A 23745-nucleotide genomic window follows, 5' to 3' on the forward strand; every position below is an offset into this window, starting at 1 on the left:
TGTCTGTTCTTACATAGCTAGGATTATTATTTCAAGAAAAGGAAAAATTATATTCCAAAGAAGGAAAGGACCTGCTGAATTGTGTCCCCATGCCTCAAATAAATACATAATTAGCAATCACCCATTGTTATTTAAAGCACTTTTGTTTCTGCAAATGAACTATATCAGTGTTACAAATCTGAGATCTACGCTTCTATATTCATAAATAGGTGCCTAACTTAATCATCATCAGAGAGGTTTCCTCCAACTGGGAGCAGATGCAGAGATCCACAGCCAAACATTAAGCAGAGCTTGGGGAACCCTGCAGAAGATGGAGAGGAAGAATTGTAGAAGACAGAGAGATGGAGGACACCAGGAAAACAGGGCCCACAGAATCAACTAATCAGTGCTCATAGGGGCTCACAGAGACAGAAATGACAACCACAGGGCCTGCATGAGTCTTAGCTACAAACATGCTATAATTGTTTAGCTTGAGGTTTCTGTGGGACTCCTAACAGTGGGAGTGGAGGTGACTCTGACTCTTTTGCCTGTTCTTAGGACCCATTTCCTCCTATGGGTTTGCCTTATTCAGCCTGCATATGAAGGTTTGTGTTTAGTCTTATTGAGTCTCATTATGCCATGCTCGGTTGATATCACTGAGAGGTCTGCTCTTTTTTAAAAAGGAAATGGAGAAGCAGTAGATCTGGGGGCAGGGCAGGGGAGAGGGGAGCAGGGGTATATTGAATGAGTGGAGGGAGGAGAGGTTGTGGTTGGGATGTATTGTATGAGGGAAAACTAAATAAAACAAAAAAAGATATCTAAAAAATGAAAAAAAAAAAAAGAATCCGAGATTTTTTTGTTCTGATTTTCAAGGCAGTTTCAGCTTTAGAGGCTGTCCTGGAATTCTCCCAGTATACCAGGCTGGCCTCCAATTCACAGAGATCTGCCTGTCTCTGCTTACTGAATGCTGGGATTAAAGGCATCCATCACTATCTCCTAGCTTGAATTTGAGGTTTTTTTTTGTTTTTGTTTTTGTTTTTGTTTTAGCAAAGAGTTACACTTATCACTAAAATTATTTTCTGGTCTCCAATTAGAGTCTATCATGTATATAATCTATTAATACAGAAACTTACTGGAATTATCACAACAGTTTGTCTCATGTGTTTAGAGTTTTCAATGTCAGTCTTCTGTAGGTATTGAAAATTAGCTGAGAAAACAGCCTTCCAGAGCACACAGAAAAGTTACTAACGTGTGAGGTAATGGGTATACTGACTTGTACTGATATATATATATCAGTCAGTATATATATATAATATATATATATATTATATATATATACAAGTCAGTATATATATATATGTATATATATATATATATAATTTAAAAAAAATAAAAAGACTTAGCCTAGTGTGGTTGTACATACCTTTAAGTCCAGCACTTCAGAGTCAGAGGATCTCTGTGACTTTAAGCCAGCCTGATCTATATAGTGAGCTCCAGTACAGCCACGGTTACATAGTGAGACTCTGTCAACACATATACTTTCTGAAAAAAAAAAAAGAAATATATTTTTGTCTTATAGGAATGAATGTTTTGACTCCATGCATGTATGTGTACAACATGTGTGCCTGGTGCCCTCAGAGACCAGTCAAGTGTTGGATTTCCTGGATCTGAAGTTAAAAACAGTTATATGGGTACTGAAAGCTGAACCTAAGTCCCCTGCAAGAGCAGCAGATGTTCCTAACTTCTGAGCTATCTTGTTGGCCCCAAGTGCACGTAATTTTATTAGTAGCATTGAGGACATCACAAAATAATATGGAAAACTTGTCGGTGGGAACTCAGAGTAATTTGGGGGGCATAAATGTAACCTTGCCTAAAATAGTTGAAACGTGCTTTTATTGTCTAAGAAAATTTGAGACCATTCCTTTGGAATGAGCATGCCATGCTGTGTAATATCTAAAAGTCACACCCATGATCCTATCTGTAGGATCATTTCCGTCAGCTCCTCCACCCACCCATACATGGGTGGAGATGTCCCACAGAGAAAGGAGTATGTGTGTGCTCAGGAATGAAGTCAGACTACAGCACTGACCACCATGTGTACAGGTCAGCAAGATGAAAGCAAGAGACCCATATTGAAGACATGTATGTACATGTGTTTACACATACTCAGTGATGATGGGGGGAAAAGTGAGTATAAAAACCAGGAACTTCATGCTGAAGTCAACTGAGCAAAGATTAATCTGTTTTTTGACGTATATTTTGCATATAATTTCCAGTTTCTTTTTGATTATAACATTGGGAATTTAATTCATTGATTTTATTGGTTTTAAAAACTTTTAGAACTCACTGTTTTTTATTTGCTTTGTTTTAATTAATTCCACGGTTATGTTTAATCTTATCTGTGTATTTTCACATGTGTTTGTTCTGACTCATTCATTTCTGTGTTTATTATTACAGCTACTTTTCTTCTTTTCTATGGTGTGTGTCCAAAGTCAATATATGGGGTCCCATTATCTTTTTTGATATTTTTAGTGTCAAGATATTTTTAGATATTTTGCTTTTTTGTATAGTTTTTTAATCTGAAAGCTTTTATGATGGAGAATCAAGATTTGAAGTTTAAGTAAACAAATCTATGTTTAAGTGGAATGACATTTTTGTCTCTCAGAATTAACTTCTATTTTCATTATATTTGGATCAGAAAATTATGCTTATTTTAAAATTTTTAACAGAGAGGTGTTTATTTTTTTCTGTGATAGGGATAGAAACTCACATGTAGTATGCAAATAGTCTACCTCTGACTACACCTCCAGCTCCTTCCAGCTGTTTTACATGACTCAATGTGTAATCTTTTAAAAGTCTGCCCCGGCCCTTGTACCATGTACCAGGGAACATGTCTACATATATGCATCAGATCCAGCTTTAAAAAAAAATGTTGATTAGGCCTTTATTATCCTTATTTACTTATACATTTATCCATGTAATTCATGTTTAATTGGTCAGGAATATTTCACATATACCGTGTTATACAATAAATGAATCCCTTATAATAATTTGTTCACTTAGAATGATTTTGAAAAGCCATCTTCATATTTTAACATTTCCTTCCATTTCTTGTTGTGGCTATCATAACATGCACAAATTTACTGGAGAATTTCAATGTGGCATTTTAACAACCACAGTTTGATAAAGGTCAAAGGCCAAGCCATTGCCTTGCTTTCTAGAGGTCAAATTCTGCATATGAAATTCTCCACACAATGTAACACTTGTAAGAGCAACACACATTCTTGCTTCATGAAAGTCTCTCTCTGCAGTGAAATTACATGAAAAATTTAGCAATCACATGAAAAATTCTTTATTATTGTTTAACTGGACATAATAATTCAAGTGAAAGGAAGTTGTCAAAACAGTGTCCTATTTATGTGGATGAGACTCTTGTACACTTAGTGTCAAATTCCTTACATTCATAAGGTGTGCAGCTCTTTTTCTCTAAAAGAATGCTTGCCTACAATCAATCATTTCTTGTCACTTGTGCAATTGAACACTAGTGCTATGCATGGTGAGAGATCAAAAGTTTGAAGGTGAAGTCAAAAAAATATTCTGCCCTGATCTCATGCAGTGAATTATGCAATTTAAAAAATAGTATACCATGGGCTGGAGAGATGTCTCAGCCGTTAAAGGCTAGGCTCACAACCAAAAAAATAGTATACCATGAGAGAAGAAAGCAAGATGGGTATAAGACTACAACATATAAAGTCTACATGTCTGTTGAATAAACACAAAGCCTATAGTAGTATTGTAAGGAAAACCTTTTTCCCAACATAATATTTTTATTGATTATTTGGGAATTTCACACAATGTACCCCAATCACATTCACTTCCTAGGTCCCTCAGGTCTACCACCTACACACTTGTGACATCCCTGAAGAAAAATAAGAAGCAAAAAAGAATATATATATATATATTTCAAGTCCAATTTGTGTAGATCATATACTCATTGGAGCATGGTCAAACTTCCCCAACCACACTCCTGCCAGAAGCCATCAACTGTGAAGAGCTACACTTAAGCATTCCCATCACAATTTATAAGAGTTCTCTTCAGTGACTTCCAGTCTAGACTATTCCTTGGTGGGGAGCAGGTAAGAGTTATCACAGAAGCCTTCTGAGTCTCTCATTGTCAACTGAATCTTCAGTCATCAATGTCACTGCAAAAGAAGCTTCCTTGACATTTATAGCCAGTGGGAGCACAGATCATGAACTTCCTCATGGTATCTGGTGACAGCATGGACCATGGACATCCATATGCCCTCCAGCTTCAGCGTGGACCATGGACCTCAGCATGGTCTCCTGTGGCAGTAAGGACCACATACATCGACACAACCCTCAGCTGAAGTATGGACCACGGATACCATTATGGCCCTATCTGGCAGCCTAGGTCACAGACATCAACATGGCCTCAGGCAGAAGCCTGGTGAGGGCATCCATTTGTCCTCCAACAGGAAAATGGACCACAAACAACAACATAGTCTCAGGTAGCAGCACAGGCCACAGACACCAACATGCGGCAACAGGGACCATGGGTATCAACATGAACCTCCACCATTACCACCACAGACATCAACATGGCTTCCTGCTGTGGCACAGACCCGGTATATATAAACATGGTATCCAGGGGCAGCAGGACCATGGAGATCTTTCAAGAAGGCCCAATTAAGAAAATGAACCATTCTCCATCTCAGACATCTTGTCATTTGTTGCTGAGAGCCAGAGCAATGGTGAGGCTGGGCAGTGTATTCAGACAGGCTCCAGGTTGTTGCACAGCACCCTGCCCAACCTACTCAGCAACAACAAGCTTCCCTCTCCACCCCAGTCTTCTACACCTGTCACCACTGTGGTGACTCTAGTTCCAACTCTCTCCACAGCACACAGGCCACTCTGTTCCAACATCTTTCCCACCTCTTCATCACATATTTGTTTATTGAAATGGTATTGGAAACTTCAGTGTGTCACTATATATACATGCAAATATTCATTGCAGCAAGTCATTGGTGTGATTCAAACTTTCTGGTTTCTGAAGCACCATAAATACTGGATCATTGTTTGGACTTTCTCAGATTCAGGATGATCTTGTTGTTAGGCAATGTGTCTGCCGGCAGGATCCCTGTGAGTTCCAATTCATCACACACACACCTGTCCTTGGTGTCACCGTGCATCATTGTGCTTGCAACCCATTGGCAGTGACTTGGTCCCACACTCTCCTTCTCCCAGCAGGGTGAGCAGCATGGCCTGAAGCAGCAGTGACTCCATGGTAAGGGCCAGCCCAAGAGCATAGGGCAGGCCCTATTCAGTAACAACATGTTCATTATTGTGGCTAAGCTCCCATGTTGCTCCCATACCCTTGAGGGCAATGACTCTAGTTTCACCATTCTCTGCCTCGGGTATGTCTCTGCTCAACCATCTTTCTGTCCAATTTTGTGAGTCCACATTTTAAAAGCATCTTCCCATAAGACCTGATGTTTTTAGTTGTTCTAGAGATTCTAGAGATACTGTGGGCTCTGTAAACTCTTCTGCCACCACCACTTCTCTCTTCAGAGCCTCCATGGGTCTCTCAGGCTCCTCGGAGCTGCTCCCTGGGAGCTATTGCCATCTTAAGTCCTACTTGGAAAAAGCCATTTATATCCATACTTTGGTACCTAGGAAAACATACCTTGAATTGTCAAAGTTGTTAAGAATATCTTCAACATCAAGGATCTACTATTATATCTTAGAGAGATACTGTATTCAGGATAAAAGGTGCTTGTATACTGGACTCACCAGCCTCTTATTCAGCTCGCTCCTTTTTTTTTCTTTTCAATTCCTTTCTTTTGGTTTCTGTGACTGAGAACAGATTAAATGATTAAAATCTTCTCACAGAAACATATCTCAGTCATCCAGCTGTTTCTGCGTCAGAACCTTGCTGTGGAACAATAACTCTATACTACAAATATGCATTACTCTCATTGTTAATAAAAACCTGATGGCTAGTCAAGATTTGGAGGGCAGAAAGAATGCTATGAAAGAGGATGGCATCAGAGGAGTAGGGACATGTGCAAGTCATGAGCCATATGGCAGCACATAGATTAATAAAAATGGGTTAGTTTAAGTTATAAGAGCTAGGTAAAAACAAGCCTAAGCTATCAGCTGAGCATTTGTAGTTAATATTAAGTCTCTTTGTGGTTATTTTGGAGAGACTGCTAGGACCACTCACAGTTCCTGTCAAAGGAGCTTTCACCCAAGAGCCCCTTTGGTCACCAAGACCACTGACCCTGGTTGCCACAACCGATAGTGGGACCCTCACCCACATCTGCCTTAGTCCCGCCAGTCCCGGTGGCCCCAAAGCTGACAGGACTCAGAGGTGCCTCTGGTACAGCTCTCACCAGTTAGGGCCTGCCTGCTTCTTACCTGTCAGGACCAGCGGTGCCCTACCTTAGGAAAAAACTTTCAAATCTGTACAAAACTACAAGTATTATTGGAAATAAAACTTCAAAATGTTAACAATTGGTATTTCTAAATGACACAATTGTATTTTTCTTTTTATGATTTAACTATTTTCTCTGCAGTTTTGTATTTGTATCTCCATTGGGTGATTGTCCAACTGTGTTATAATGTCACACATGACTGGACTGAATGATTCTTCCTTCAGAAAAGCTCAGGGAGGCTAAGCCAACACACAAAGCCTTAAGTTATTAAATCAACCCAGAACCTTCTCAGTAAGGACAGTGGCGATGATGGATCAGCCAATGGGCCCTTGTGCCTCAGTGAGTTTTGATTAAAGGCTCTGGAGATGGGTGATGTGCCTAGGTATAGCAGGTAGAGCAGTCATGCCTGATCTAATCCTTCTTTTGTGACTATTGTGAAACAGAGAAGGTCATCAAACTCACTGGACCCAGGGACTCTGTTTCATAGTACTGTCAGTTTTCAATGAATCTTTTAATTCTGGGATATTAGGTTGCTATAGAGTACCTTTATTTAATTAAACTTGATAGTTAAATATAAAACTTCTTTTAAAGCTCAGAGTAACTATGTCCCTGTGTTAGTTAGGGTTACTGTTGCCTTGATGAATACCATGAACAAAGAAACTTGGGGAGGAAAGGATTTATTTGATCACATCATTGTTTATCAGTGAAGGAAGTCACAATAGGAACTCAAGCAGGGCAGGAACCTGGAGGCAGGAGCTGATGCAGAGGCCAGGAAGGGGTGCTGCTTACTGACTTGCTTCTCATGTTTTGTTTTGTTTTGTTTTGTTTTGTTTTGTTTTTTTCCTTTCCCTCCTGTAGAACTCAGAACTGCCAGTCCAGGGATGGCTCCACTCATAATGGGCTGGGTCCTTCCATATCAATCACCAATTAAGAAAATGCCCGCAGGTTTTTGTACAGCCTGATCTTATGGAGGCATTTTCTTAATTGAGGTTCCCTTCTCTCAGATGACTTTAGCTACCCAACACAGTCCCTCTATGCTAATGGTGAACATAAAATCTACTTGATGCTCCCAGTCTTAATATTCACAGGTGTTGTTTTACACATGTTTGCAACTCTTTTTTTTTTTCTTAAGAGGAAGTATATGAGACTCTGGAATTCTTTAGAAGAGGGCTTTAAACCAATCACATTAGAGCTCTGAGACAATACTTTATTTTCTGTGTGTTATGAAGAACTGAACAGTAATCCAAAACCCAATGAAACTATTAATTTTTCACTGGAAGAACAATATTCTCTCAATCAGTGATGGGCAGGATCAAAGACAGCTTTGCAGCGGGTTGATAAAATGCATTACCTGAATTGTCTACCAAATCCAGCTTGAAGATCCATATTTTTCATTTATTTCTTACATTCTTATTACACAGAACCTTAATTTGGTCACTGTTGACCCCAGTTCTTCCTCCCTTGGATGGCATTGGGGAAGGATTGTAGAATCATCAGATTTGTGTCAAGACTGATATTCCCGAGCATACATAGGGCTATGGAGCAACAGGGGCCCTCATTCCTTGCTTGGAGGATACAAAATTCTAAAGCTTCTTTGAAAGGAGTTTTGGTAGTAACTTATAAAAAAAATTGGGGTCTGGGATTCAGGTATCTTGGTATCACTCAAAGGAATTGGAAACCTTTGTGGCAATGTTTTTATTGGAATCTTATTCATAACTGACAAAACTTGGAAGCAACAAAAGTGTCATTCCATAAGTAAATGTGTAATCCAACTGCAGCAGGAGATAGCTGTCAATTCTAAAGACATTTAGGATAAACTAAGCTATTATAATCTTTCCTACTATTTCTTACCCTCTGCCAGAACTTGACATTATCAGATATTAAGAGAAAAACATTTGACTGTGTGGAAGAGGTGGAGATTAATATAAATACAATGTTCACTCTGGAAGCCACTTCAGAAAGAAGTACATGTTCTTTTGTTCCAAGTGTTTCATTAAGCTACATGACAATGCTTTTAATGAAGAACTGATTTACTGATTAAATAAGCTCTTTATTCCTAGCTATTACCAACTGGGAAGAACGCTATGGGAATGGCTTCTACACAAAGGAGGGAGTTTGCAGCTGTCTATACCCTGGTTTCAGAGCTGGACTCAGAGCTGGGTCATTTGAGAAACTTGAAGGGAGTGGGAAGCTGAAATCAAACCAAAATGAGTCATGGAGCAAGTTGAAGATAACAGGGTGAATTTGTCCAGTGTAAACTGTTTTGATAAGCCTTTTCCAGTTGAAGGGGATCAGGGAAGGCAAACAGTTTAAGTGTGTGGAGAGCAGACTGGAGAAGGATTATTTTTTTTAGGATAAGGAATGTGAAATTGTTTTTAAAAGGAAGGGAAAGAGTCAACAGAAGACAGAGGTCTGAGGTAAGAGAAGTGGATATAATTGAGAATGAAAGTTCTCGGAACAGACAGGAAGAGGGTAGGGATCCAACGTGCAAAGGGAGGGGCTTATCTCTGGACACATATGAGACAGGGTGACAAGAGAAAAGAAGGGGTTAAGGTCAAACAAATATGGAAAGAAGTGAACTTGAAGGAAGTCTCGCTTGATGGTATTTTTCTCCTTTAAATTGGAGAGCTGGCCAACTATTAGGTGTCAGAGAAGTTATGATTAGATCAATCAAAGTTAAAATAAAATGGTTGCAACTGATATAGGATGGGAAATGATGTTAATAAAGGCAAGCTTCACTGTGGAGTAGTGCAGAGAGAAGATACAAACTGGTAAAGACCTGGTAGGACTATGCTGAACATTTCCAATTTCCCACTTAAAAAAAAAAAAAGAGTCTAGTGCTGAGTTCCAACTCAAAAGTGCTGTTGGGTAATAGACCTTCCTTCATGACCATGAGACTTTAGTGATGAACTTGTTTTAAAAGGATGCCAAGTGTCGCTGAAAACAACTGGAATTGGAAATAGATCTGCATTTTCTGGCTGTGCTATTTGCAGGATTCTCTTGAGGGTGCTAAGAAAGCTATCTGAAGCTCAGTTTTGAAAACTATAAAGGGAAGATAGGATTAAATGAGATACACTGTTCTTTCGAAGATTATACTATTGTTTTTATTGTTGCTGTAGTCTAGAGGTGAGTCTACAGTCTAGCAGGAGGTTTCTAGTAGACTGCACCTTTGAAGTTGATATCAGTACTACCTACTACCCCATCTGACTTTTTCACTGCACTGCACACTACCCCACCTGTCATTCTCACATATGTTTGCTGTCTTCTTCCATTGAGAAGAATTGTAGCCCATGCTCTTGAAACACAAAAGGCTTCTAGCACTGTTGAACATTAGTCAAACAAAGCGTGGCAGAAGTGACATTGGACAACCTTTCAGGCAAGGACATAGAAGAAGACTTGGCTTCGATTTTGTCCCATTCTGAAGTATTGACCTGTGGTGTGACTCAACATACAGCTTTGAGATTATTGCACTCTGAGGAGTGCCTCATTTCCTCATGTTATGAGATTGAACAGAAAAGCTATGTGACCCTAAGAAAAGAGAGAAAAGTTTGGACAGACCCTACCTGCTACAGCTCTACCTTCTTGGAGACACGTCTGCCCAGCCACACTACTAATATGTTCCTAACATGTACAAATCATGAGAAACAATAACACTGTGGTGAGTATAAGATGCTAAGTTTATGGAGATTTGTTTTATTGCACCAGTAACTGACCTAATAATTTTTTTCTAGCCATTCTCAGATTTCTTTTTTTAAGTTCCCTTAATCAGTAGATATATTACATTTACTGTCATATTACATTTACTAAAAATGGGATATTTAATTTCAAGCGTTGACATTTCCCCTGCTGATATTTATGACTGGAAATACACTTTCCTTGGTCTGCAGGGTTATAATTCTCACTTCTTTTTTAATCTTCTTTATTTCCAGCTCTTCAGGGAGACATGAATCTGAATTTCATAAAGGAAATCTACAGCAAAGGAGTTGCACATGACTTTCTGGATCCGTCAATTGCTAAAATCAGTCACATCTTCTTTTAGTATCAGTTTATTTGAAACTACTTTATTACCAAAAAAAAAAAACCTGTATCCTCCAGATACTTGTATGGATATACCATTTGGAGATAATCCCAGCTTTCTGCATATTGCCTACTTCTGTTCACATCATAGCTTTGATCCTTGTACACACAGCTAATTCTTCACATACTTTACAACATGATTATTGGTTTTACCATTTATGACAATGTGGTTCCTATTATATTAATTTGCAGTTTTGCCTCTCATGGTCAAACTTCCCCAAACATTTCATCTCTATGTTTCTTTTTGAGGCAAGTTGATGATGGTGACAATGAGTCTGGGAATCTTCTTCCTCTTTTCTTTGCTCTTTGAAAAGAGATTGTAATGTGCCTGCTTTTCAGTTTTGCTTAGTACCAAAATAATGAAATATGTCTTACTGTCTTTTGTTATTATAAAATTCATTGTCTCAACTTGTAAGTTGCCCTTGGGAAGTATGTATTATCAAGGAAAAGAAACAAGCCCCCTTTCCTCACTTTCCTTCTGGTTTAGACATGAGTTCTTCTGGAAAGTGGTTGGGAGATTAACTTCTGACATGATGGAGTCATTCTGCCAATACCACACCTTCTCTTTCTTCCATTTTTGACACTGGCTCCCTTTGGAAGTCTCAACACTCATATGGTTTCTTTCCTAGAACTGCAGAAGAATTTGCTCTTAACCCTAAATTTACACTGATGTATAAATGATTATCAATGACACATTTGTTGGTCATAGTTTGAAGGATTGAACCTTAAGTTTTAGTTATGCTGCTCAATCTCCAGCCCCAAGCTACAGCACTATGAAATTTATTTTTAAAAGCTTTTCCACCCACTGAAAGATTTCCAGTGAAGTATTCATTTCTTTAGCTTTAATACCACTGTGAAGTGGCATCAGATCTTGCCTCTTCCCTAGTTCTCCAAGCTTACCACTAGATCAAATAATTACATTATTTCAAACTCAAATGTGTGTATTTCCTGGCATTGCCTTTTATGTAAGCTTGATTTTACTCAGATTTGGAACTAAGTTGTTTGTCAATGAAGGGAAAAAAGTATTTGGTACTCTCAACCAATTCTTACCAGTAATGGCAACACACCTGTAATCCCAGCACTCAAGATGGATGCAGAGGGGTCAGGAGGTCCTTGGAGTTCAAAGGTGCATACTAAAGCCTTAGCCACTCTCTTGTGTCACTCTCTTCCTCTACTGCAAACAACCAAATAAACTGCCAACAAACCAAACCAAGTAAACACATACTCCTGTGTGCATGTTTCTCTTTGTCAGTCTGAAGAAAAAATTACATTGCATAACTGATAGGTAAAGTCTGATTGCAGAGTTCAGTGGTCATCTTACACCTTCCCCGTGAAACCTGGCAGTGAGAACAGTAGGAAGGATGAGAAGAAATAGATTTTCATGCTGCACATAAATGGGATCATTTTATCTATAGCCAGCTGATCCCTGAGGTGACCACAGAAAAGATGTGTCTTTGACAGTAGTCCATTCTTAGACAGGATAAAGAAGATACATGCTGCTGTAAGTTTGCTCTCTGATCCTGAGAATTCTTTTCTTGGTGTGGGGGCACACACCTTTATTTTCAGAATTTTGGATGCATGGGCAGGAAGACCTCTGTGCATTCAAACCCAGCCTGATCTACATGGTGAATTCCAGACAAGCCAGTCTTATTTGAGCTGAGTGCTATTTGTAAATAAGATATATAGCCTGGTTTATGTTTCTAGAATGCCCCAGGCTGTCATTCTTCTCTGTGACTTTTTATAAGCCTAGCATAAATTGAAAAAAAAATAAAACTTCAATCACCTTGGTAGCTATACATGCAGTATAATGGTTTCCAGGACACAATTAAAATGAACACTATTTTCTCTCCACCATTGATTCTAGGAAGCTGCTGATAATTAGGTGGTTGGTGGGAAAAAAACACTTCTTGTTTACTGCACTAAGCATTTGGAGACTCCAGCAAGAATTTATATAAACATTTCATATGCCATAAGAGCTTAACAAGTACTGGTTGAATAAATGCCACTGTATGACCAAATGCATCAGTCTCAATCGTCTTCTACAAGTCACATCTGTATGACTCCTCTCATCTACAACATGTTGATAATAACAGCTTCTGTCCATTAGGGTGAATTAACATGGGCAAAGTTCTTAAGAAAGGGCCACATATATTAATAGCAAGCACTGCCTTTAGTCACCCACTTCTCCCCAGCATGCCCAAAGATAGTGCACACACTGTGGGCTACACCACTAGGCTATAATTAGAGCGATGTTGCTCAGCCTTGGCTTTATATGGGAACCTTGGAAGGCTTTAAAAATGTCCATGCCTGGTTTCCCATCCTTAATGAGTTGGGTGTAATTGATGAGTGGTTTCACTAGAGCACAGAGTTTGCAAAGTCACCGGTGTATCCCAAGGTACCTGAATAAAGGTTTGGCTCCCAGGCAATCGCCCAACCATCCTTCGGAGTTACCAATGAACTTGAGTCAATCTCTTCAAACTTACAACTCCGTTTATGCTAGATGGAACCTAGAAAGGCAATATCTTCATAATCTCTACAACTTTAGGCCTGTATCAAGACCCTTGTGGTATGTGGGCTGTTGAATCTGTTCCTGCTGCTTCAGCATTATTTTTGAGCAATATGAACATGCTGATTAATTATGAATTCCATACACACACTTTAGAACTGGTGACGGCAGATTTTCAAACCTCCATAGCAGGAATTATTGCTTTGACTTAATACCAGGGAATGGTGAATGCTTTCTGAATAGCCATTTGTTTAACTGTGAGAATTCCTTTAGCATGAAGTCAGGACTGACAAGATGAAAAATGGCTCTGTGATTCATTTTCAGTCCTGGGCTTCTAGAAGCACTTAGATATTTTGAAACACCCCCCTCTATCCTGTAATTGTACTAAGTCAGGACTGAAAGGATCCCAAACATCTGAGTTTGATCCCAGGGCTAAGAAATCATACTTTATTTTCTTTCTCACAATGCACTAATGCTGGGGAAATAAGCATTACTAAGAAGCATTAAGCGTGATTAACTGACAATTTTGAACTTCTCATACTCCATTACAAATAGCTTCCAAAAGTGAGGGGGGTGTACATGTGCTTCCCACAGGCCACTACATATCAGGTGTATCAAATGAACAAGGTATCCATAGGCTCTTGGGGGACATTTCTAAGCACAGACCTTTTGATGCCAGTTATTAAATTCTTTTGTTCTTTTAATACATTTTAAAATAACTCTCAAGAAATGACTGACTCTGACTCATAGTCAGGGGATCTGGCCAGTGGAACTTCTCAGCATGCAGTACTTTCCGAGGTATGCAGAGGCTGTTGGAACACGTCAATGTATGCAGTCTGGAAGCAGCAAGGAAAAGTCAGGTGGCAAACACATGTCACCCCATTCAGAAAACACGAGCCTGTGCTCACCAGAAACTTCATAGCAAGAAAGAAGTCATAGCAAGGCCATTAAGAAACAACAGACCCTCAATGAAATGCATAAACAACAGTGTCAGGTCTACAAAAATAGCCTCTCTGAAATATTTTCTGCTTGCTTTTAGTGAAGAGGAGGGAGCCTCAAACTTTCATATGACTGACCCAACATCAGATTTCATTTTCAGTCAGAGTTAAAAATGGAGTCTTTCAACAAATATTGCTTGCCACAGAAAGACATTTTAGAGACAGGTGTGCGTGCGTGTGTGTGTGTGTGTGTGTGTGTGTGTGTGTGTGTGTGTGTGTGTGTGTGTGCGCGCGCGCGTGCGCACACATGCACAAGTACACAGGCCTGCATGCACTAGTCATGCCCATAGAGATAGGAAGAGGGCATTGGTAGACCTGCAGCTAGTTAGTGAGCCACCCAGTGTACTTACTAAAAACTAAACTCAAATCATCTAGAAGATCCATGGGGGATCTTCTTTTTTTCCAAAATATACTCTTTTCTCATATACTATATCCCCACCCATACAGAACCACTTTCTGTCTCTCATACAAAAGAACAGGCTTCCAAGAAACAACAAACAAGCATGACAAATTACAGTAAGATGAAGCACAACTTTCATATTGAAGTTGGGCATTACATCCCAACATGAGGAAAAGAATCCCAAAAGAAGACAAAAGAATCAGAGACCCATACATCTTCTTTTTATTTTACTTAGAAACAATCTTATTTTACATTATTAATCCCCCATTCTTTTTATCTCCTGTCCTCCCATGCTCCTCATCGACTCCCCCAACCCACCTCCACCCACTCCCCAAGGATATTGAGATCTTCCATGGGGGATCATCAAAGTTACATCGATTGTTACATCGATTGAGGGAGGGCTTATGCCCTCCTCCATGTATCTGGGCTGAAATAGTATCCCTCCATAGGGAATAGAGACCCACTCATTTTCATAGTCAGGAGTCCCATTAAAAATACTAAGCTACTAGGACCTGGAGAAGACCTGTGTAGACCCTGTGCTTTCTGCTTCAGTCTCTGTGAGCTCATACATTCTCTGCTTAGTGGATTCGCAGGGCCATGCTCTCCTAGTGTCCTCCATTCCCTCTGGCTCTCACTATATTTCTGCCTCCTCTTCCATGGGATTCTCTGAGCTTTGAGGGAAGGGATTTGATGGAGACCTCCAATTTAGACTCTCTTTTTGCATAATGTCCATCTGTGGATCTCTGCAACTGTTCCCATCTGCTGCCAGAGGAAGCCTCTCAGATGAAGCCTGGATAAGGCACTGACCTTTGAGTATAGAAGAATACCCTTAGGAGTCATTTGATTGTGTATGTGTATTTGTTTAGAACAGTCATGTTTGATTTTACCCTAGATCTCTCGGTTGTCTAGCCTCTGGTTCTTGGTTACCCAAGCAGTGTTGGATATGGGTTCCTTATTGTGGAGTGGGCTTTAAGTCAAATCAGACATTGTTTGGCTATAATTTCTGTGCCACATTGCCCTAGCAAAATTTGCAGGCAGGACAGATTGTAGGGCAAAGATTTTATGGCTGGGTTGGTATCCACACTTCTCTTTCAGTAGCCTGCATGCATGAGGAGTATCTTTCCATATCAAAGAGATTAGAATGTAAGGGTGAGGACTCCATATGGGCCCCAGCTCAACTCCTTCATGGTCAATGAGTTATGTGGATTCTGTCCTTGGTAACGGAGCCCCACTGTCAGTTTGCAGAGAACAACTCTCTGTCTTAGCATCATCCTGAGCTGTTCAGAGATTTCCATGAGATTGCCTTGGCCAACAACTCAATTGAATTCAACCCAGCCCTGCTACATAAGCCTTGCCTGGCTACAAGAGCTGGCCAATTGAGACTTCAGATCCCAATTACCAGGAGTCGTCACTAGGATCACCTTCATAGATTATAAAAGTCTCAACTTCACTAAGTTTCCATACCACTCTCAAATGCCCCCCCCCAATTGCTGCTATCTCTCTCCACACTCTCACCTTTCATCTCCTCCTCCCATCCTGATCCTTCCCACTCCTGTCCCAACCTACCCCCACTCCACCTGTAAAATACATTCTATTGCCCCTTCCCAGGAAGATCCATGTGTTCCCCCTCCAGACCCTTCCTCTTAAAACTAACCTCACTGGTTCTACAGATACTAGCTTGGTTATCTTTTACTTAACAGCTAATGTCCACTTATAAATGAATGCATACTGTATTTGTCTTTCTGAGTCTGGTTTACCTCACTCAGGATGCCATTTGCCTGCAAATTTCATGATGTCATTTTTTAACAGCTGAGTAATACTTCATTGTGTAAATGTACCACATTTTTGTTTAATTGTGTTTATCCATTCTTCTGTTGTTTATCCATTCTTCTACGTTGTTTCCAATTTTTTGGCTATTATGAATAAAGCCACTATGAACATATTTGGCCAAGTTTCTTTGTGGTAGGATGGAGCATTCTTTAGATATATGCCCAAAAGTGGTGTAGCTGGGGTGTGGGGTAGATTGACTCTCAACTTTCTAACAAACCACCATATTGATGTCCATAGTAGCTATACAAGTTTGCACTCCCACCAGCAATGGAGGAGTGTTCCCCTTGCTCCACAACCTCACCAGCAAGAGCTGTTACTTTGTAGTTTTTATCTTAGCCATTCTGACAGATGCAAGATAGAATCTCTTAGTTGTTTTTATCTGCATTTTCTTGATTGCTAATGATGTTAAACATTTCCTTAAGTGTTTCTCAACTATTTAAGAATTTTCTATTGAGAACTCTTTGTTTAGATTTGTACCCCATTTTAATTGGATTATTTGTCATTGTTTGTTTTTTGTTTTGGCAGCATCTTCAACAAATGGTGCTGTTCATACTGTATGTATCTATGTAGAAGAATGCAAGTAGATCCATATTCATCACTCAATGCAAAACTCAAGTCCAAGTGTATCAAAGACCTAAACATAAAACCAAATACACTGAACCCGGTAGAAGAGAAAGTAGGAAATAGCCTTGAACAAATTGACACAGGGACAACTTCCTGAGGAGAACACTAATAGCACAGGTACTAAATTCAACAATTAATAAATGGGACCTCAGGAAACTGAAAATCTTCTGTTAGGCAAAGGAAACCATCAATAAGACAGAACAACAGCCTACAGAATGGGAAAAGACTTTCATCAACTCCACATCTGAGAAAGGATTGATATCCAAAATATATAAAGAATTTTTGTTTCTTGTAATAAAAATACTTCATTCTTTCAAGTAGAGAAAAGTGTATTTTCCCACATGTAAGTTATCAGGATAGATAAAAAACCTTTCCCTGTGATGTTTATACAAATTCATTCCAAGGTAGATGTCCTACTTTAAGGCTAATTTGTTTCAGATAAACAAGTATGAAAAGTACATTTGGCATAAAGAAATAACTTCAGAAAGAATTACAAATTGTAACTGGGGCACCAAACTTCAAAAAAACACATACAATACAACAAGAACCATTGTTCATAGGATAGTCCAGGGCTATGCACACCACATTAATACATAAAATAGTGACGTTAATGACAAAGCATTGCTTTTGAGAAGTCGGCGTGGGGAGAGAAAGAAGAGCCTGTGGTGTGTAGGTCTCAAAAGCATGAATATGTGAAGCTCAACACCCACATCCACATAAAATGTTAAGTGTAGCAGTACATGTCTGCAACTCCAATACTGCAAGAAGCAGAGACAGGCAGATTCCTGGGATTCATTGTCAAGCAAGCTTAGGAGAATAAATGAGCACCAGTTAGGTGAGCAATCCCATCTCAGCAAAACTGAAAAGCAGTTGAGGAAGACACATGGTGTCGATTTCTGGCCTCCACATATATGGGCACACATGTACGTGCACATCACATGGGAAAATAGGAACTCTGTTTCAGAAGAAAGGATAATTGGCAGAGGTGATATAGGGTACACTTTTCAGTACATGATGAACATGAAGATGACCATCAATGCTGCACTTGGGTGTGGAAACACTTATGCATAAATACGCCCTGAGTTTGGACTCAGCATTATGCCAACCAGGAAAGTTGAAAGCATCTTGTAACCATTTTTAGGAAAACTTAACCCACATGATAAAACCATAGTATGAGGCAGAAATATGGAAACACTGGTCATGAAATACAGTGCTGAGAAGCAATGTAACACTATTAATATAAACTTTAAGAACACATAAAACAATATTTCAACATTATTACTGTGGATGTATGCATGTTGTGTGCAAGTGGGTATATCTGTTGCATGATGAAAATATGAAGATTAAAGAAAAAATTTTAGGAGTAAGTTATTTCTTTCTCTTCATTTATGGATTGGACTCAGTTCATCATGCATTTGTAAAAAAGCATATCCATGGGGTAAAAATACCAGACATTACAGTTGTACACATGGAGAAAGAGAATAGAGGAGGAGGACATGGTGTTAGGGATAAAGGATGAAGAAAACAAGACAGAACAGTGGATGAAACAGAGCCAAGACAATCCTATGACATTGTGGCACATATATAGTAACATAGCCTTTGTGTCTGAACCCCACCTCCAACACACTACATTACACGCACACACACACACACACACACACACACACACACACACACACACACACACACAAACACAAACAATTATTTTTTAACTGTCAATAACCATGTCATAAGCTGATTTACTGACAATAATGAGAAAATAGAAACATTCCTGGTATAATGGGAAATGATATTAGGACTTGTTCAATACTGGAGTAGACAGAAGATCCTGTGACTTTAAACTCACTGTGTAGATGCAGCACTTGTAACTCTACCGTCTACAGCATTGCCTTGGTTCTTTTCTGCTATGATAAAACACTCTGGCAAAAATAACTTACAGGAGGAAGGTTTTACTTTGCCTACTCTTCCAAAGTCCAGAATCAAGAAGGAAGGTATGGTAGTCAGAGCTGGAAGCTGGCTGATCACATTGCTTCCACACCCAGGGGGAGAACGGGCTGTAAAACCTCAAAACTCCCAGTGAAACAGTTCCTCCAGCAAGCCTCCACATCCCAAAGGTTATACACCTTTCCCAGACAGCCACCATTTGGGGAACAAGTGTTCCAACATGTGAGACACTGGAGACATTTCACATTTAAGCCACACAGACACTTAATTTTATTCAGCAATTAGAAGAAGAGCTATGCCTTTACCAGGTCAGCGTTTCAATTAAAATTCACAATAATTAGCAGGATGGTAATGCTACCTTTAAAGATACACAGCAGCATCTCCAGATTCTAAGTGGCTCATAAGATTCCCCATAACAATGGCCAGGGCACAGAGGTTCAGAGGAGACAGGCAGCTCAGCAGCGTGAGGACCGACTCCCATTACTCTCTCTCTCCTTGAAGAATTTTCATTCAGATATTCGCTTTAATCTCAAAAGCCATTCGCTTCAGTTGTCCCTGATCTGTCATTACTCATAGCTCTCTGTCACACTCTTCAACCTCCATCAATTTGCACTCAAAACACTCTGAATGTTTAAATTGGGGACAATGTCATTCCTGAGTCTCTCAATATGCCTCACTTAAGGGGCTGTTTCTATCTTGTGACAGTCTTGTGGAAACATAAGTACTGTCGATATTTCTGGAGCTGAGGCTATAATCAGGACAGCCATCAAAGATAACCTTTATCAGGAGCTGCACATTGTGACCACACTATCATGAGAATAAGGATTCTCCCATTGTTCTCTGAGGAAAGCATATATGAATAGGAGAGAATAAGAAAAGAAAGTCTGATATTAGCCCATATTCAGATTTGTATTTCCCCAGATGTAGCTACCAGATCAATATAATTACTAGGAAGATGAGCTAAATTTTAGATAAAAGAAATGAATGCTTTTTTCTAACTCCTAAAAATGTTAATAAAGAAATTCAAGTATTTTCTTTCTTAATAATTCAGAAAGAAACTTTGTTAACATGGATAGTAAGCAACAGTGGTGTTTTTATGCCATTCACAGAACTTGATACTATTAGCCTCAATACTATTTTCAAAAACTACTTCTATGTTCTCTGCATATGGCTCTGCATACATCCTGAAATGGTTCAATCACCTGGAGACCCGGGGGTCGGGGGGGTGGGGGGGAATTGAACATCCAACCCATGACAGGTTCCAGTAAAATCAAATTTACTGAAACAGGAACTAAGCCACATCCTGTGTGTGATCATTTTCCTGCTCTTACCATGTTTTTTTGCTTGATATTAACCACAGTACATCTGCTTGCTAAATATGCATCATAGATTTTATGAAAAAGAAGGAAAATTCTTTTACAGCCTGGGTTTCAACAGTTTGGCTCTAGAGACTGGTTCATCCTTGATTTACAGAGGGGAAAAGACCAACCGATATTGTTAGTTTATAACTTGATTCCTATATATTTACCCTCATAATCCCACATGTATTATAAATGCTACATACAATTGATGGATTGTATTTTTATTTGAGAAACTATTCTGTGAACCATTGTGAAAATTTTAGGAAGAAAAACCATCTGTCAAAGAAAATATTCCATAGAATCCCAAGCCTAAGAATAGTATAATGTGCTAAAAATGGCTGAGGAAACTTGGAAGGAAGGCAAATTGTTAACAAAATTATTGAACAGATTTAATTCAATATATCTAGTTAGATAAATTAAATGGCTGGTGGAATGAATGATGGGTGAATTTTCAAGAAAGCATACTTAAATGGCTAGTAATTGGTGTAGAAAATGCAACATCTTTGTCTTGCTTTTCTTACAACCAATTTCAGCTTTTCAGGAAAGGCAAATCTAATATGCCATGTATAGAAAAATCCTTTAAACCATTTTTCATTATTCAAGTTAAGAAAAAGACACAACAAACAAATCAAATACATGAAACTTCAACATTCATGCTCTATGTTTCAGATTTTCTTGATGCCTTTTAGCTGTTTTCTCCTCTGAAATGATGTGGCCTTCCCTTGGTAATAGGACTATGACTAATACATAATAGACACACACATTTACTTTGGTTCTGATTTCTTCACTATGTTGTCAGCCTCTGTAACAGCCTCCCTTGCCAATAATTGTGCAGTGGTGATTTTCTCTATGTCCTGCATAGCTAACAAATCCATCTGGGCAGTTGAAGGATACACTGGGAGAATTTCATGCAACTTATATATCAAAAATAAGTATATAAGACAGTTGTATATAAATCATTATATGAACTGGTAAATTTTATAGAGGACTCTCTATTCTAGTTCATTCCAAAATAGTTCACAACATTATATTCCCAAATGACTTTACTAATATTAGCACCTTTTATTTTTCTAGACTCTTGTAAGTCATTACAGTGGACTGTCACATATCCATTTTGCAGTTATAAGACACATTTCTCAGGAGCCAAATTATGCATACAAAAATCAGAAAATTAGTTAATGATGAAAATTAAGTTAGAACTTAAATGTCCTTCCTGTCCTATTCCATTTACAGTTGATTAAACTCCACTGCAATCAGATGTCTTAGATGTGCCTACCATAGAATGCACACTAAATGTAGACATAAACAGTGTGAATTAAAGCATTCCCCCTAGGTTGGAAAGGCAACTCAATTCCGAAGAGCTGGATTAGGACATAGCCTTCAAGAACAAGGCTTGAAGAAACCACAGAGTATGAACATAAGTTGTTTGTTTCTTTGAGACAGAAGAAAATCCCGTAAGTAGCCTGGAATTTTCTGTAATCCTCCTGTCTCTGCTTCCCCAATGCTATGATTACAGACATGCATTGATGTTCTTGGCTTGAGCATAGAGTTTTAAAAAGGTAGTTTATTTAACAATGATTTTTAAAGAGAGAGAAAATAGGACCTGGCTCTTGAATAGAGGGGTGGGAATAATGAAACTGGCTTGTGCCAGGAAACTGAGGGACAAAGACTGGTCTCTTGGTACCCAAGTACCCAGAAAGAGATAGACACAGTGTGCTGAATCTCCAGAAGGGCATTTGCTGAGTATGCTCTGCCACCCTCCTGAAAGGTATGTGGTTTAAGCTCACAGTGAGAGGAAACAGGTTGGCAGTTCCTACTGTCTTTTTTAGAGGAAAGAGTTGAACCACACTGACAGACACACCACTCAGCCTGATTGGTTTTGTGCTGACAAAAAGCAAGGCAGGTTGTCATTGCTTTGGAATTTATGACTATTAGGAGGGAGCTGGGGCAATGTTCAAAGAAAGAATAATTTTTACTAATGACATTATCAGTCCTCTATGAAAAATTCTGCCTTCAAGAATCCCTATCTAGAAACTAGTGTTTTCAACCCAGTGCTTGTCTAGGTATTGGGCTCCTCTAATTTATTAACACAACAAACTTTTAAAATACTCATCTCCAAAAAAGGCATTTTTGAGCAAAAAGTCCAATTCTCAATTGTTACCCTAATTTTTCCGCATACTACATAATTTCATCTCTGTAACAACCTTACCATAATATAATGAATCTGCTCATGCTATAGATGAGGAAATATGAATTGAAAACAGACTAAGGGATTCCAAGGATTCAAACTCAAGCTTATCTATAGCCCTAGCTCAAGGACTTGACCGTACCTCCCTTGATGACATTTGTTTAGAAAGCTCAGGCTTAGACAGAAAACGAACAGTACAAGTGTATAATTCTCAGTGATATAACTAACCATGGAGAGTAGCAACGGTTACTTTCTGAGTAATGGAGGATGAATGTGTGTTTCACGGACATCTCTTTTCTCATTTTATAAACCAATCCAAGGTCCCACTCCCCTCCCTCCTCCTGCTCTCCCCACATTTCCCCCACCACATGCCCCATCCACTCCTCAGAAATGGTAAGCCTTCCCAAGGGGAGTCAAGGACGTCTGGCACATCTCCTCGAGGTAGGACCAAGGCCCTCCTCGCTATATCTATCCTGAGCAAGATATCCTAACATCTTAAAAGAACTAAGAGAGGGTTTTTTAATGTTTCTGACAAAAGGAAATGTTTGATGAACTGAAATCCAGATGCAGAAAAAAGAGTACTGATGAGCAAAGGGGTCCATACCAGGCTGGTGAAACCCACAGAAACATCTGACCTGAACAAGGGAGAGCTCTTGGTCCCCAGACTGATAGCTGGGAAACCAGCATGGGACTGATCCAGACCCCCTGAATATGGGGAGGAGACCTTGGAAATCTATGGGGCCTCTTGTAGTGGATCAGTACTTGTCGCTACCATAGGAATGGACTTTGGGAGCCAATTCTACATAGAGGGATACTCCCTGAGCCTAGATACACGGGGGGGGGGGGGAGCGCCGGGGGCCCTAGGCTCTATCCCAAAGGATATGATAGACTCTGAAGATCCCCAATGGAAAGCCTCACCCTCCCTGCGGAGCAGAAAGGGTATGGGATAGGTAGGGCATTAGTTGGGGGACCAGGGGAGGAGGGGAGGGAGAGGAACCTGGGATTGACATGTAAAATAATTTTCTTTGTAATAAAAAAGGAAAATAAAAGAAATGTTTGAATTAATAGATATATCAATTGCTCAGATGAGATTATTGAACTCTGTAATGTATTGAAATATCACATACCCAACTGGAGGTACAGCTGAGTTATAGATGCTAGTACTTGCCTAGCATCTATGATGCCATGGGTTCTATTCCTAGAACCACAGAAACTAGCTGTGGTAGTCCATGCCTGTAACCTCAGCACTCAGGAGTCAGGGGGATCAGTCATTCAAGGCCTGATTCCTGTTTGCATGGAAGACATTCTTCTCCCCCGAAAATCCCTAATAATGAATTAGAATCTAGACTGCCATATGTATGTTAGACCTTGCCTCAAACAAAA

General features: G+C 39.4%; 1 long non-coding RNA gene across 2 annotated transcripts; it reads left to right on the forward strand.

Annotated features, from left to right (window-relative positions):
• Positions 1 to 1636: 1636 nt before the first annotated feature.
• LOC118239569 lies at positions 1637 to 11735 on the forward strand. 2 transcript variants are annotated; one of them, XR_004772064.1, is made up of 3 exons: positions 1637 to 2166; positions 3862 to 10092; positions 10364 to 11735. It is a non-coding gene; the product is annotated as an uncharacterized LOC118239569 (long non-coding RNA). The 2 variants fall into 2 exon arrangements; XR_004772065.1 differs by having other exon boundaries at positions 1637 to 2121.
• Positions 11736 to 23745: the final 12010 nt, after the last annotated feature.

The sequence above is a fragment of the Cricetulus griseus genome, assembly GCF_003668045.3.
Source record: "Cricetulus griseus strain 17A/GY chromosome 1 unlocalized genomic scaffold, alternate assembly CriGri-PICRH-1.0 chr1_0, whole genome shotgun sequence".
Classification (NCBI taxonomy): domain Eukaryota; kingdom Metazoa; phylum Chordata; class Mammalia; order Rodentia; family Cricetidae; genus Cricetulus; species Cricetulus griseus.